A 15,303-nucleotide genomic window follows, 5' to 3' on the forward strand; every position below is an offset into this window, starting at 1 on the left:
GGGTTACTCTTAGTTTCCCTTTCTCTTGGCAAATGCATTATGAATGTACCGTACAAGTTGAAATTTTTCATCTGGCCACCAGAGGGAGGCAGAGAACACCAGACCTAAGCTCTCAGGTTCACATGTTGATTAGTTAACAGCTTCATTATTTGTTCACTGCATCTGTTTCTCTTTGCTTCCCCTGTTTAGGTTACTCCCAAGTCACAGGGAAACTAATTGAAATTAAAGGACACAAGCAACTGAGAGTCACTTCTGATATTGCAGCTAATCTCATTTTCACAAGCTTGAAACTCTTTCTCTCTCATGACTCTATCTGCTCATTTGTGTGGAGGAAATAATTTGGTTACATCAAGGTCACTGAACATGTTGATACACTCTTCCTGTCTGAGATATACCTGTGTACTGAGTCAGAGTGTTTCTCATTGTGGAGATGGCGTCTCCTGTATGTAGGCATCTCTTAGTGTCACAGTGTCTGTACTCTCATAAATATTCACCATCATCCCAAATCTCTGTCTTAGCAGTCTAGATCACCTCTCTCAATACTATTTACAGTATCATAAATACACACAGACATCTTCATTCTCTACCGCACTATTGCACTGAGTTAACGCTGCAGTCTCTGTATGTCTGATTTTACTCTGTGTGTCAGCACAAAGCAAAATCTTAAAACTTAGAGCAAACGCTTCTAATTTTTTTTCCTTTTGTGCGAGAGAGGGTATATGTCGTTCTTTTAGTGCGTAAAACAGGAATTTCCGTAAAACAGGAATGAATCCAACTGAAGACGTAAAGCAGACCCATCAGTGATGATGACCTACCTGTTCTGACAGGTGCACACTGTCCCTTGTGCGCTCGTGTTATTGCCACTTCACCCCTTTGCAGTGCCTTGCGACTTGCCGCCTTCATCTTGCAGACGTTGCCGTAAGTTTTCCCGTCGCTCCCGCACACCTTTTGGCCTATTTTACATTGGCAAAATCCCTTGGACAGTCGCTTTCCAGCCGGAAATTTACATTCTAGTCCATCTCCGCACGGCAAGTCGTCCTTCCTGCCACACGGCTCACCCTCTCCCAGGGAATAAACCAAGCAACAGTTGCAGCGGTCGGGGACGTAGCCACTTGGACAGCTGGGAATCGGACACTTGTTCACGTCGCACCGCGACGAGCACTTGGCTTTCGACTCAGCACCGGCAAAGTTTAGCGGCAGAAATAGAATTGCGATGAAAAGATTCGGCTGCATTTCAGAATGAAACAGATGATACACGGAAAATAGGATGAATTCATTCAGTGAGGTAGAGAACTTTATCACCCTCTCCCTCGCGCCAACCTCAGACTTTCCACTCAAAGATATTGTTGCCCGTCCTACCCTCCCACCCCCATGTAGCGCCCTCTAGGTCAACAACATGGTCACGGATGTTTAGTAATGAAATTACTAAACATCCAATCAAGCGTGGGTCGTCGATCTGAGTTTCAAAATAATCCAAACGAGAAAGAAGACGCAACTTCAACTTCTTCTTGACCTGTAACCTATTCTTTAACTGCCATTCCAGGTTTGATTCACAAAACCGCAATTAAAATTCGCACGCCCGCTTTGGTAAATCTATTATGATTGTTTTGAACTGGTTCTTCAGATGTGTCCGTCAAACCTGAAATACATCAGTTTTGTGGTGGGCGTTCTGTTTTGGTGTCTTTAGTACACTGGTCTCATCGAAAAGGATTTGATACCGAACCAAAGGATTTAGATCATTTTGGTGTTAATATCGCCCTCGTGTGATATTTTGTGAAATTACAAGTACATCTTGTGTGTGTGTGCGTGTGTGTGTGTGTGACCTTCTACGGAAGCAAAAAACTGTAAGTACCAACATCAGACTCATAGTGATATAAACATCAGTGTAGATTCTCTGGACTACACCCATAACCCCACTAATGTACGTTTGTTTTGTGTGTGTGTGCATATGCATGTGAATGTGTGTGTGTGCATATGCATGTGAATGTGTTTGTATCAGAAATGTATCAGTTTCACATTCTTATTTTCAGGTGAAACACAAAATTGACTTATTCATGGTTTTTCTTTGTGACAGTAGTAGACAGCTGTAAGTGTCAGCATCAGAGTTAAGTTGAGTGATCAGTGCTGTACTGTCCACCCATTTCCCCCACTGTATCTCTGTCAGTCACACCAGTCCATGCACCCACTGTCCTTAATGTGAGTCAGAGTAAAGAGACAAAGTCTTTAGTTAAACATAAATCTTTTATTCTCCATCAAAACCTCAGACACACTGCAGTCAGTCTGTACTATTTGATCTCTGAAATGTCTGTGGTTTCTGATCTCTGTAGTGGCACTTCCTGTTAGAGACACATATACACGTGCAAGCTCTCTCTCTCTCTCTCTCTCTCCCTCTCTCTCTTTGATGACAAATGTATAAACATTGTGTACACATACTAAACAGGCCACCTAACATCAACATGTGTATGAAAAGTGCAATTATCATTGCATTGTCAGTATTAACGTTCTTTCACAGATCCTGTGCTTATAAGAAGAACACGATACATCATCCCAGTTTCTCAGATTGCGAGTCAACCAACATGTACAATATCTTTGTTCCCTCTTCGTATACATGCAACAAATTTGTGATTTGATAAGGCCCATTAGCTAGTTTCGTTCTAAACAGGGTCATTTAAATTCTCCTAACAGTTTGTACTTGGCTGTGTAAAAACAAATAATTCACAGAATAATCAACACTAATCAAAGTAAATAAAGTAAATGATTAAAAATTTCATTTTGTGATAGAATTACTGTTCTTTGTAAACTACTGCAGCATCTGCTATATCCACAGATGGTTTTAATCGGTCAGTAATTGTGCTCTTTATTCTCTCTCCAAATCCACGCAATGTGGGTGCATTAAAAATATCGGTGAAAATTCTACAGTTTAAATGCATATGAAACATCCGCTTTTGTGCGGTCTGTGCGCTAAGCTTTATTGTGCATTGCACACAAGCTGATGCTATATATAGATATGTATATATCTACATATTCAGCTTAATTAAACAATCTCACATTGTAGCTATAACAGTAGCACAGAAACTTAAAACAATCGACACTGTTTCGTTTGCATTATGATCTTGCAGATCATAGTAACACATCAAATATTGGCCTGTCTCTAATAATAGCTGGTCTCCAATAAAGGTTGGGTTCTTTCTTCACTTGAAGTCAATAAAGAATTTACAGTATGTATTGTTCTAGCTCTGCAAAATGTTAAATCCAATATGCATAACAGCTAATTCTCTCCCTTACAAACATTATCAGACCCCTTCTTCAACCAGCTCCTGAAACAGTGTATAAACCCAGTCTAATCTAATACTCATACATGACTGAGGATTAAGAGTCAGTAACTGGAGTTACTTTCAGTGATCAGTGCTGTACTGTCCACCCATTTCCCCCACTGTATCTCTGTCTGTCACACCAGTCCATGCACCCACTGTCCTTAATGTGAGTCAAAATATAGATACAAAGTCTTTAGTTAAACATAAATCTTTATTCTCCATCAAAACCTCAGACACACTGCAGACAGTCTGTACTATTTGATCTCTGACATGTCTGTGTTTTCTGTTCTCTGTAGTGGCACTTCCTGTTTGACACACATGCACATACAAACTCTCTCTCTCTCTCTCTCTCTCTCTCTCTCTCTCTTTCTCTCTCTCTCTCTCTCTCTCTTTCTTGTTAATAATGATGAATGTATGAACACTGCATAGAAACAAAACAGCATATCCAACATCAAATCAACATAAGAAGTAGAACAAAAGTTATTGCTAGAAAATCACGGTGTTGTCAGCTTAAAAGTCTCTTCTCACATATCCAGTGGTACATATAATGAGAACATGATACATCGTACCAGTTTTTCAGACTGTTGTGCGCATCATAAATAAGAACACATCGCTCATTTCCATATTGACCAACATTGGGCTGTCCTCCATACCAGTACCTGAAATAACACAGAGAATCAGTCTGTTTAATGTGTTTTTCATACAGAACAATAGACTGAGTGTTAAGAGTCAATAACTGTCTCATGACCAGAGTTAAATTCAGTGATCTCTTACCTACTGCTCAGTGCTGTACCATCCACCCATTTCCACTTCCTATCTCTTCCACTGTAAGTCAGACCAATCCAAACAGATGAAGACCTGGTCTTCCTCAATTCAGCAACAAACTTCTGATGTGAGAAATTAAGTGAAAATGAATTCATGCAGATGACCAATTACAGTTTTTTATGATTGCTTACACACTTGTTGCGGAATTTTGCACATTGTGGTAAAACTTTGTGGGGGCCACACCATCTGTTGAAGGACTCCTTGTTCCTCTTTTTGGCGAAGATAGTCTTTTACGACTCTGGCTGTATGCTTGGTGTCATTGTCATGCTGCAGAATGAATTTAGGACCAATCAGACGCCTCCCTGATGGTAGTGCATGATGGATAAGATCTGCTTGTATTTCTCAGCATTGAGGAGACCACTAATACTGACCAAATCCCCCAACTGCACTTGTAGCAATGCAGCCCCAAACCAGCAAGGAACCTCCACCACGCTTTACTGTAGCCTGCAGACACTCATCCATGTAACGTTCTCCAGCCCTTCAACGAACAAACTGCCTTCTTCTACAGCCAAATATTTCAAATTAGGACTCATCAGTCCAGAGCACCTGCTGCCATTGTGCTGCATCACAGGTCTTCAGTTTTCATGCTTACACGAGTTGTTTGCCTTTGTTTCCACGTCTGAGGGATGGCTGTTTTGTGTGGCTGTTAGTCTTCCCTTGAGACCACTTCTGACCAGACTTCTCTGGACTGTAGATGGGTGTACCAGGCTCCCTGTGGTTGCTGCCAGCCCTGAGCTGACGGCACTGCTTGACGTCTTCCGATTGCGGAGAGACGTCAACTCGATGTGTCGTTCATCTGCTGAACTGAGTTTCCTTGGCCGACCACTGCGTTTCTGGTCCTCGACCTTTCCTGTTTCTTTGTGCTTCTTCAGAAGAGCTTGGATAGTACATCTGGAAACGCCTGTCTGTCTTGAAATTTCTGCCTGCGATAGACCTCACGGATGCAGGATGACCACCTTGTGTCTTGTGGCTATGCTCACCTTTGTCATGGTGTAAGATTAGCAAACTGTTCAGCAATCTAACTTTTTTTAGTTTGGCTGATCCTCTCCCAGTTTTATTCCCTCTACACAGGTGTTTCTGTTTCAGTCAATAACTGTGTTTAAACCTGCTTATGTTGCTAATGATTCCCACCTGTTTTGTTTACTTGTTTGGTATAACTATTTTATCATGCATTGGAGTATATGCCCACAAAAAAAACGGTTTGGAGGGCCTGGTAGGTTTTGTGTTTGCTTGACATTTCCTTTCTTTATTTAGTCTTAGTGGCACATTTCACTATTTTCAAAAGAAATGTTTGGAAATCTAAAATATGATATTTGTTATTGACACACTAATAGAGAAAATAGAAAAGAACTGTTTTAATACAAAGTTTTGTGAAAAATCTTACGTCCCTAAGACTTTTGCACAGTACTGTATACACACACAGACACACACACACACACACACACACACACACACACACACACACACACACACACACAAATACTCACACAAACACACACACACACACACACACACACACGAGAACTTTTCTCTTACCTGTTCCTCTTCACTGTTTATGATCACCAGGTCTGCTCCTCTCTTTATACAGTCCTGTCTGCTCTCACTCCAGCTCTTCTCTTCAGTAGAGATGTAATACAGACTGTGACTGAAATATCTCCAACCTAATAGAGCAGATTTATCTGTTTATATGATCATCAGGACAAAACAAGTCAATGACTTGTATTCTCTCTCTCTCTCTCACACAAACACACACACACATGCACACACACATAAGAGATGTCTGACTAATACGATACACATTACATGCAAATCATTCATATATTAACACTCACAGTGCTACGATTACTGACAACATGGTGCAGTTTATCACTCAAAACACAAAAAGCTGAAACTGAATGAAACACACGATGGCTGTAACTGATGAGGGATCTTTGAAAATAAAGATTAAAATGTTCACTCACCCAGTTCAGAGAACACATTTTGATACTTTTGTCTCTCTTTCAGTAACTGGTGTCGCTCCACAGTCAGGCTGTTGCAAGTGATTTCTAACTGGTCTCTCTCTCTAGTTAGATTGTTGAAGCTGGTTTGTAAGTGGTCTTTCACTCTGGACAGACTCTTGAAAATACTTTGTAACTGGTCTCTCTCTATGCTTAGGTTACTGTATCTGGTTTGTAACTGGTCTCTCTCTACAGTGTACCAGACACACAGCACTATGATGACAGCCAGCAGGAGAACACACAGCAGCCCCAGACACACTGCAGTCAGTCTGTAGCATCTGTCACTTCCTGAAAAGACAAACAGAAACACGTTTCGTCACTGCATTTTAAAACTTGCACTTGTGCATTTTCAGTTGAAGGACCAACAGCTAAATGAGATTAATTTCTAATACAGCAGTTAATCACAGTCATAAGCCTTCAACACACACACACACACACACGCAAATTATTAATTCTTCTGCTTACTCTACCACTTAATGATGAAAAGTACCTCTATGACATGTGGGGCGGCCACTGGAGGAGACTTATTAATACACGGGCTAATAAAAGTTTGTTTGTGTATTGGAAATTGAATAAACTCTCTCCCTGCCTCCTCCCCGGCCCCTTCTTGTCACCCTCCTTTGACTCATTCCTCCTCTCTGTCTTTGTCCCTTTTATCATGTCCCAAGTTTCCCCCCTGTGCTCAGAGACAACGCAAAAACACAGATGTCATAACACCTAACAGACGCCGGAATTGACGACACCACCGAAAGGAGTTGTGAGCTAAGTGGATACAATGCCAGACGACCAGCTATCCTGCAATTTCGCTACGCGACAGTTCAGCTACAGTCCTACAGCTTAGCTCCAGTTTAGCGTCCAGTTTAGTTGAACTCTGGTTGTGCTGTGTCAAACGTAATGTTCTCCGTCTTTTCCGCCCTGCTCGTCTCTGCGAAGAATCAGCTCAGTCTCCTCCACTACGGAGGATCCGCGACGCTTGAGGAATTTTCTGGCACCGACACGAAGTCCCGCTCATGGTCTCCTGCTCCCAACCTCAGTAACTAAGGTCTCTCATACGTCAATGTGACTAGGCTTGCTCTTCTTCTTCCCCTTTTCTCTCCTTCCCTCACGACCCTGTTGTGTGTAAGTAACTCGACTAGAACATCACTCAGAAAGTTTCTTTTGGTTAAGCATGCCTCTTCGTGAGTAGCCTAATACCTCATTCTTGCATAGTTGTTCATGGTCTACTAAAGGTAGCGAGGATATTGTTATTGTCCACCGTTAATTGTTTGTCTTCTTCTGTGTAGTTTATATGCTGTTGTAGGCACGTACAGCGGATGTGCAGTTTCACTGGATTCAGGTTCTCAAATAACGTTATGCTCACTGATATTAGTATTAAGTCTAATATTCACAGTGAACCAGTAACCAGAATTTCTCTATATCATTGGCATGACAGACAGGAAGCACTTCTGTATTACTGATGGCAACTGAATGGGACAGATCTAGTTGTCTTCTGTTACTACAATTTATTATTATTATTGTTATTATTATTATTATTATTATTATTATTATTATTATTATGTATTTATTTATTTATTAATTCATGAGTTCTTCTGAAAACACGGATTAGAGCAAAAGTTTTCAGTGCAGAGTGGACAATTTATCAGAGAACTCATAGTTTCTTATTGTGCCTCTTTTTACTGTTTGTTTTAACTGGAGACAAAGTAAACCCGACAGCTAATCTGTATAGCTGAAATATTTTTGTATCACCAAGACTATCAAACACATTGATATTTACAGTCAGCCCTGTAAGAGGTATCTGTGTGCTGAGCTGTTGGATTGTACCTGTGTGTTGAGCTGTTGGATTGTACCTGTGTGTTGAGCTGTTGGATCTTCTCTCTCCGTGCTGGATTCTGGGATTCTGACGGCGACTGCACTATTATAAATATCCACCATCATCTCCACTCTCTCTCCTCCGTCCAGTTCACTTCTCCCAATATAGTTTACATTATGATAAATACACACAGACATCTCCATTCTCTAATTCTCTAACACACACTGTTACACTGAGTTAAAGCTGTAGTCTCTGTATGTCAGGGTCACTCTGTGTGTCTGTGTTTGTGTGGCATGAAACTGACTCTTAAAGAGGTGAGAAAAACGTTAAGCACAGGAAGTCCAGCCAATCTTGTCAGATCTCACTCTGAAAGTTCTCACTGAGCTCTGTTTCGGGTGTTAGCATAAGCGTATGTGTGTGTGTGTGTGTGTGTGTGTGTGTGTGTGTGTGTGTGTGTATGTGTGTGTGTGTGCGCGTGTGCGTGTGTGCATGTGCGTGTGTGTGTGTGACCTTCTACAGCAGTCAAAAACTACAAGTACCAACATCAGACTCATTGTGATATAAATATCAGTGTAGATTCTCAGGACTACGTCAAATCAGATTTGAACAAAGCTGCAATTTAATCAATATCTTAATGAGGATGAAGTCAGTCTATACTAATACTCATATGTCTGAGGACTGAGAGTCAGTAACTGGATCAGTCAGAGTTGAATTCAGTGACCAGTGCTTTACTGTCCACCCATTTCCCCCACTGTATCTCTGTCAGTCACACCAGTCCGTGCATCCACTGTCCTTAATGTGAGTCAGAGTAAAGATACAAAGTCATTAGTTGAACAAATGTTTTATTCTCCATCAGAACTTTAGATACACTGCAGTCAGTCTGTACTATTTTATCTCTGAAATGTCTGTGGTTTCTGTTCTCTGCTGTGGAACTTCCTGTTTGACACACGTGCACATAAATACTCTCTCTCTCTCGTTAAAAATGATGCATGTACGAACATTGCATAGACAAAACAACATATCCAACATCAAATCAACATAAGTAGAACAAAAGTAAATATTAGAAAAAGAGAAACTGTCATCGTGTTGTCAGCTTAAAAGTCTCTTCTCACATATCCAGTGGTATATACTATAAGAACATGATACATCATACCAGTTTTTCAGACTGTTTTGCACCTGATAAATAAGGACACATCGCTCATTTCCATATTGACCAACACTGGGGCGTCCTTCATTCCAGTACCTGAAATAACACAGAGAATCAGTCTGTTTAATGTGTTTCTCATACAGAGCAATAGACTGAGGGTTAAGAGTCAACAACTGTCTCATGACCAGAGTTAAATTCAGTGACCTCTCACCCAGTGCTCAGTGCTGTATCATCCACCCATTTCCACTTCCTTTCTTTTACATTGTAAGTCAGACCAATCCAAATATATGAATAGCTGGTTTTCCTCAATTCAGCAACAAACTTCTGATGTGAGAAATTAAGTGAAAATGAATTCATGCAGATGACCAGTTATAGTTTTTTTTTATGATTGCCTACACACATTGTGTCAAAACTCTACACAAGCCAAATAAGACAACACTCAGAGATGCTGAGATCAGGGCTCTGTGGGGGCCACACCATCTGTTGAAGGACTCCTTGTTCCTCTTTTTGGCGAAGATAGTCTTTTACGACTCTGGCTGTATGCTTGGTGTCATTGTCATGCTGCAGAATGAATTTAGGACCAATCAGACGCCTCCCTGATGGTAGTGCATGATGGATAAGATCTGCTTGTATTTCTCAGCATTGAGGAGACCACTAATACTGACCAAATCCCCCAACTGCACTTGTAGCAATGCAGCCCCAAACCAGCAAGGAACCTCCACCACGCTTTACTGTAGCCTGCAGACACTCATCCATGTAACGTTCTCCAGCCCTTCAACGAACAAACTGCCTTCTTCTACAGCCAAATATTTCAAATTAGGACTCATCAGTCCAGAGCACCTGCTGCCATTGTGCTGCATCACAGGTCTTCAGTTTTCATGCTTACACGAGTTGTTTGCCTTTGTTTCCACGTCTGAGGGATGGCTGTTTTGTGTGGCTGTTAGTCTTCCCTTGAGACCACTTCTGACCAGACTTCTCTGGACTGTAGATGGGTGTACCAGGCTCCCTGTGGTTGCTGCCAGCCCTGAGCTAACGGCACTGCTCGACGTCTTCCGATTGCGGAGAGAGGTCAACTCGATGTGTCGTTCATCTGCTGAACTGAGTTTCCTTGGCCGACCACTGCGTTTCTGGTCCTCAACCTTGACTGTTTCTTTGTGCTTCTTCAGAAGAGCTTGGATAACACATCTGGAAACGCCTGTCTGTCTTGAAATTTCTGCCTGCGATAGACCTCACGGATGTAGGATCACCACCTTGTGTCTTGTGGCTATGCTCACCTTTGTCATGATGTAAGATTAGCAATCTGTTCAGCAATCTAACTTTTTTAGTTTGTGTGATCCTCACCCAGTTTTATTCCCTCTACACAGGCGTTTCTGTTTCAGTCAATAACTGTGTTTAAACCTGCTTATGTTGCTAATGATTCCCACCTGTTTTGTTTACTTGTTTGGTATAGCTATTTTATCATGCATTGGAGTATATGCCCCCAAAAAAAAACGGTTTGGAGGGCCTGGTAGGTTTTGTGTTTGCTTGACATTTCCTTTCTTTATTTAGTCTTAGTGGCACATTTCACTATTTTCAAAAGAAATGTTTGGAAATCTAAAATATGATATTTGTTACTGACACACTAATAGAGAAAATAGAAAAGAACTGTTTTAAGACAAATGTTTTGTAAAAAATCTTACGTGCCTAAGAGTTTTACACAGTACTGTATACACACACAAACTCACACACACACAAACACACACGCAAACTTTTCTCTCACACACACACAAACACATATACTCACACAAACACAAATACTCACACACACACACACACACACACACACACACACACACACACACGAGAACTTTTCTCTTACCTGTTCCTCTTCACTGTTTATGATGACCAGGTCTGCTCCTCTCTTTATACAGTCCTGTCTGCTCTCACTCCAGCTCTTCCATTCAGTCGAGATGTAGTACAGACTGTGACTGAAATATCTCCAACCTTGTAGAGCAGGATTATCTGTTTATATGATCATCAGGACAAAAAAGGTCATTGACTTGTATTCTCTCTCTCTCTCTCTCTCTCACACACACACACACACACACACACACACACACAAGAAATGTCTGACTAATACGATACACATTACATGCAAATCATTCATACATTAACACTCACAGTGCTACAATTACTGACAACATGGTGCAGTTTATCACTCAAAACACAAAAAGCTGAAACTGACTGAAACACACAATGGCTGATGAGGGATCTTTGAAAATAAAGACTAAAATGTTCACTTACCCAGTTCAGACAACACATTTTGATACTCTTCAGTTAAATTGCTGTATCTGATTTGTAACTGATCTTTCTGTTTGGTCAGATTCTTGAAGATACTTTGTAACTGGTCTCTCTCTATGCTCAGGTTATTATATCTGGTTTGTAACTGGTCTCTCTCTGCAGTGTACCAGACACACAGCACTATGATGACAGCCAGCAGGAGAACACACAGCAGCCCCAGACACACTGCAGTCAGTCTGTAGCATCTGTCACTACCTGAGAAGACAAGCAGAAACAGAAACACGTTTTGTCACTCCATTTTAAAACTTGAACTCGTGCATTTTCAGTTTAAAGGACGAACAGCTAAATGAGATTAATTTCTAATACAGCAGCTAATCACAGTCATAAGCCTTCAACTTTCACACACACACACACACACACACACACACACACAAATTATTAATGCTTCTGCTTACTCTAACGACAGGACGTACTTCTATGGCCTAAGGGGCGGCCACTGGAGGAGACTTATTAATACACGGGCTGATAAAAGTTTGTTTCCTTGTGTATTGGAAATTGAATAGACTCTCTCTCCCTGCCTCCCCCCACGCCCCTTCTTTCCACCCTCCTTTGACTCATTCCTCCTCTCTGTCCCTGTCCCTTTTATCATGGCCCAAGCTTCCCCCCTGCGCTCAGAGACAACGCAAAAACTCAGATGTCGTAACACCTAACAGACGCCGGAATTGACGACACCACCGAAAGGAGTTGTGAGCTAAGTGGATACAATGCCAGACGAGCAGCTATCCTGCAATTCCGCTACAGTCCGACAGTTTAGCTCCAGTTTAGCGTCAGTTGAACTCCGGTTGTGTTGTGTCAACCGTAATGTTCTCCGTCCATTCCGCCCTGCTCGTCTCTGCGAAGAATCAGCCCAGTCATATTCTCGCCACTGATCCGCGACACTTAAGGACTTTCCTGGCACCGACACGAAGTCCCGCTTACGGTCTCCTGCTGCCAACCTCAGTAACTCCGGTCTCTCATACTTCAGTGTGACTGGGCTTGCTCCTCTTCTTCCCTTTCTCTCCTTCCCTCATGACCCTGTTGTGTGTAAGTAACTCGACTAGAACAACCCTCAGAAAGTTAAGCATGCCTCATTCTTGAGTTGTTGTTCATTCATACGTGGTCTACTAAAGGTAGCGAGGATGTTGTTATTGTCCATTGTTAATTGTTTGTCTTCTTGTGCGTAGTTTCTATGCTGTTGTAGGCATGTACAGCGGATGTGCCCTCGTTCCACCGAAATCCCTATTTATTCAACATTAGATTCACTCTATACCGTTTGAATTCTGTTGTTGTACTAAAGGTTCACGTTGCTACTCTTTGAGTACTCATATCCAGGTTACTGAATGTGACGATCCAGGAACTTAGACAAAATATTGAATTTGAAGAGTATTATTGTACTTGCTATTGTAATGCTATTACTGAATATATGTTAAGGCTGATTAAAAGTTATTTTGAATAATGTCTAGGTTCAGTGTTCAGAGCGCTGAGCCATGAATAGAGTTTTTTTTTTTTTCAGAATAACTGCAATTTCACTGAATTCAGGTTCTCAAATAAGGTTATGCTCACTGATATTAGTAAGTAACTCGACTAGAACATCACTCAGAAAGTTTCTTTTGGTTAAGCATGCCTCTTCATGAGTAGCCTAATACCTCATTCTTGCATAGTTGTTCATGGTCTACTAAAGGTAGCGAGGATATTGTTATTGTCCACCGTTAATTGTTTGTCTTCTTGTGTGTAGTTTCTATGCACAGCGGATGTGCAATTTCACTGGATTCAGGTTCTCAAATAACGTTATGCTCACTGATATTAGTATTAAGTCTAATATTCACAGTGAACCAGTAACCAGAATTTCTCTATATCGTTGGCTTGACAGACAGGAAGCACTTCTGTATCACTAATGGCAACTGAATGGGACAGATCTGGTTGTCTTCTGTTACCAGAATTTATTATTATTATTATTATTATTATTATTATTATAATTATTGTTATGTGTTTATTTATATATTAATTCATGAGTTCTTCTGAAAACACTAATTGGAGCAAAAGTTGTCAGTGCAGAGTGGACAATTTATTAGAGAACTCATAGTTTCTTCTTGTTTCTCTTTTTACTGTTTGTTTTTACTGGAGATAAAATGAACCTGGCTGCTAATCTGTATAGCTGAAATACTTTTGTATCACCAAGACTAATAAACATTGATATTTACACTTGTCCTGTGTAAGAGGTACCTGTGTGTTGAGTTGCTGGCTTTCTCTTAGTGGAGACGTCCTCTGTCTGTGTGTTGGCATCTGGGACTATTACAGCATCTGCACTCTCATAAATCTCCACCATCATCTCAACTCTCTCTCCTCTGTCCAGTTCACTTCTCTCAGTATAGTTTACATTATCATAAATACACACAGACATCTCCACTCTCTAATGTTCTAACACACTATTACGCTGCGTTCGTTGCTGTAGTCTCTGTATGTCAGTGTTCACTCTGTGTGTCTGCACTTCTGTGTTTGTGTTGCATGAAACTGACTCTTTAAGAGGTGAGAAAAACGTTAGTCACAGGAAGTCCAGCCCATCATGTCAGATCTCACTCTGAAAGAATATGTTCTCACTGAGCTCTGTTTAGGGTGTTAGCATAAGTACATGTGCATACATATGTGTGTGTGTGTGTGCGTGTGCGTGTGCGTGTGTGTGTGTGTGAGACCTACAGAGGCAAAAAACTGCAAGTACCAACATCAGACTCATGGTGGTATAAACGTCAGTGGAGATTCTCAGGACTACATTACACATGTTGTGCCAATGGTATAGGGAAATCCTGGTCACTGGTCCACTGTGAATCTTAGACTTAATATTAATATCACTTAGCTGTGACCATAACCTTATTTCAGACTCTGAACCCAGTGAAATTACAGTTATTCTGAAAAACTCTATTTATAGCTCATGTCACTTATCTCATGTCACTCATCTCACACTCATGTCACTCCACTCCTTACTGCACTCCACTGGCTTCTGGTAGCTGCCCATATCCAGTTCAAGACACTGGTGCTGGCCTACCAGTCCACAAGAGGCTCCACCCTATCAAACCTTCAGTCCCTTATAACTCCGTATACCCCTACTAGAACCCTCCGCTCTACGACCTCTGGTCAACTGACGGTCCCCTCAATTCGGGAACCCGGCAGCCGCTCCTCCCGACCACACCTCTTCTCTGCCATCGCCCCGCAGTGGTGGAAGGACCTCCCTCATGCAGTTAGGACTGCAGAATCTCTTACCATCTTCCGCAGGAAACTGAAAACCCACCTCTTTAGAACCCACCTGTCCCCCACTGCCTAACCTCCCTTCCTTACAAAAAAAAAACCTTGTCTTGTATCTGTGTTTGTCAAAGTATTCCAGGAGCACAATACAAAGGAGTAAATTGACGCTCAGTCTTATTGTGATCTCTGTGCATGAGGTATTAGTAATCCGACTGATGCACTGATTGTAAGTCGCTTTGGCTAAAAGCGTCTGCCAAATAACAAAATTGTAAATTGTATAGCTCAGTGCTCCGAGCACTGAACCTCGAAATGATTCAGAATAACTCTTCATTAGCCTTAACATATATTAAATTACTTATTATTATTTACCTACACAATTATTTTATTTTTTTACCTATACATTCTACCTACACATACCCTGGACTAAACACACTCTACCCCACCTGGTCACCTTACTTTTTAATCTATATATCTACCCTAGACGCTAATATCTAACACTCGAACACTTAAATTCTGAACCTCCTGATCATTGGTTTACTGCTCAACTGAACTTGGTGGTTTTACTGATTACTTTACCAGGTCAGATAAAGATGATAAAGATAAAGCTTGCCCACCAGAGCACTCATGGCCATATCTTAAGTCCTTGTTTGAGAT

Source organism: Chanos chanos, chromosome 11 (assembly GCF_902362185.1).
Source record: "Chanos chanos chromosome 11, fChaCha1.1, whole genome shotgun sequence".
Taxonomy (NCBI): domain Eukaryota; kingdom Metazoa; phylum Chordata; class Actinopteri; order Gonorynchiformes; family Chanidae; genus Chanos; species Chanos chanos.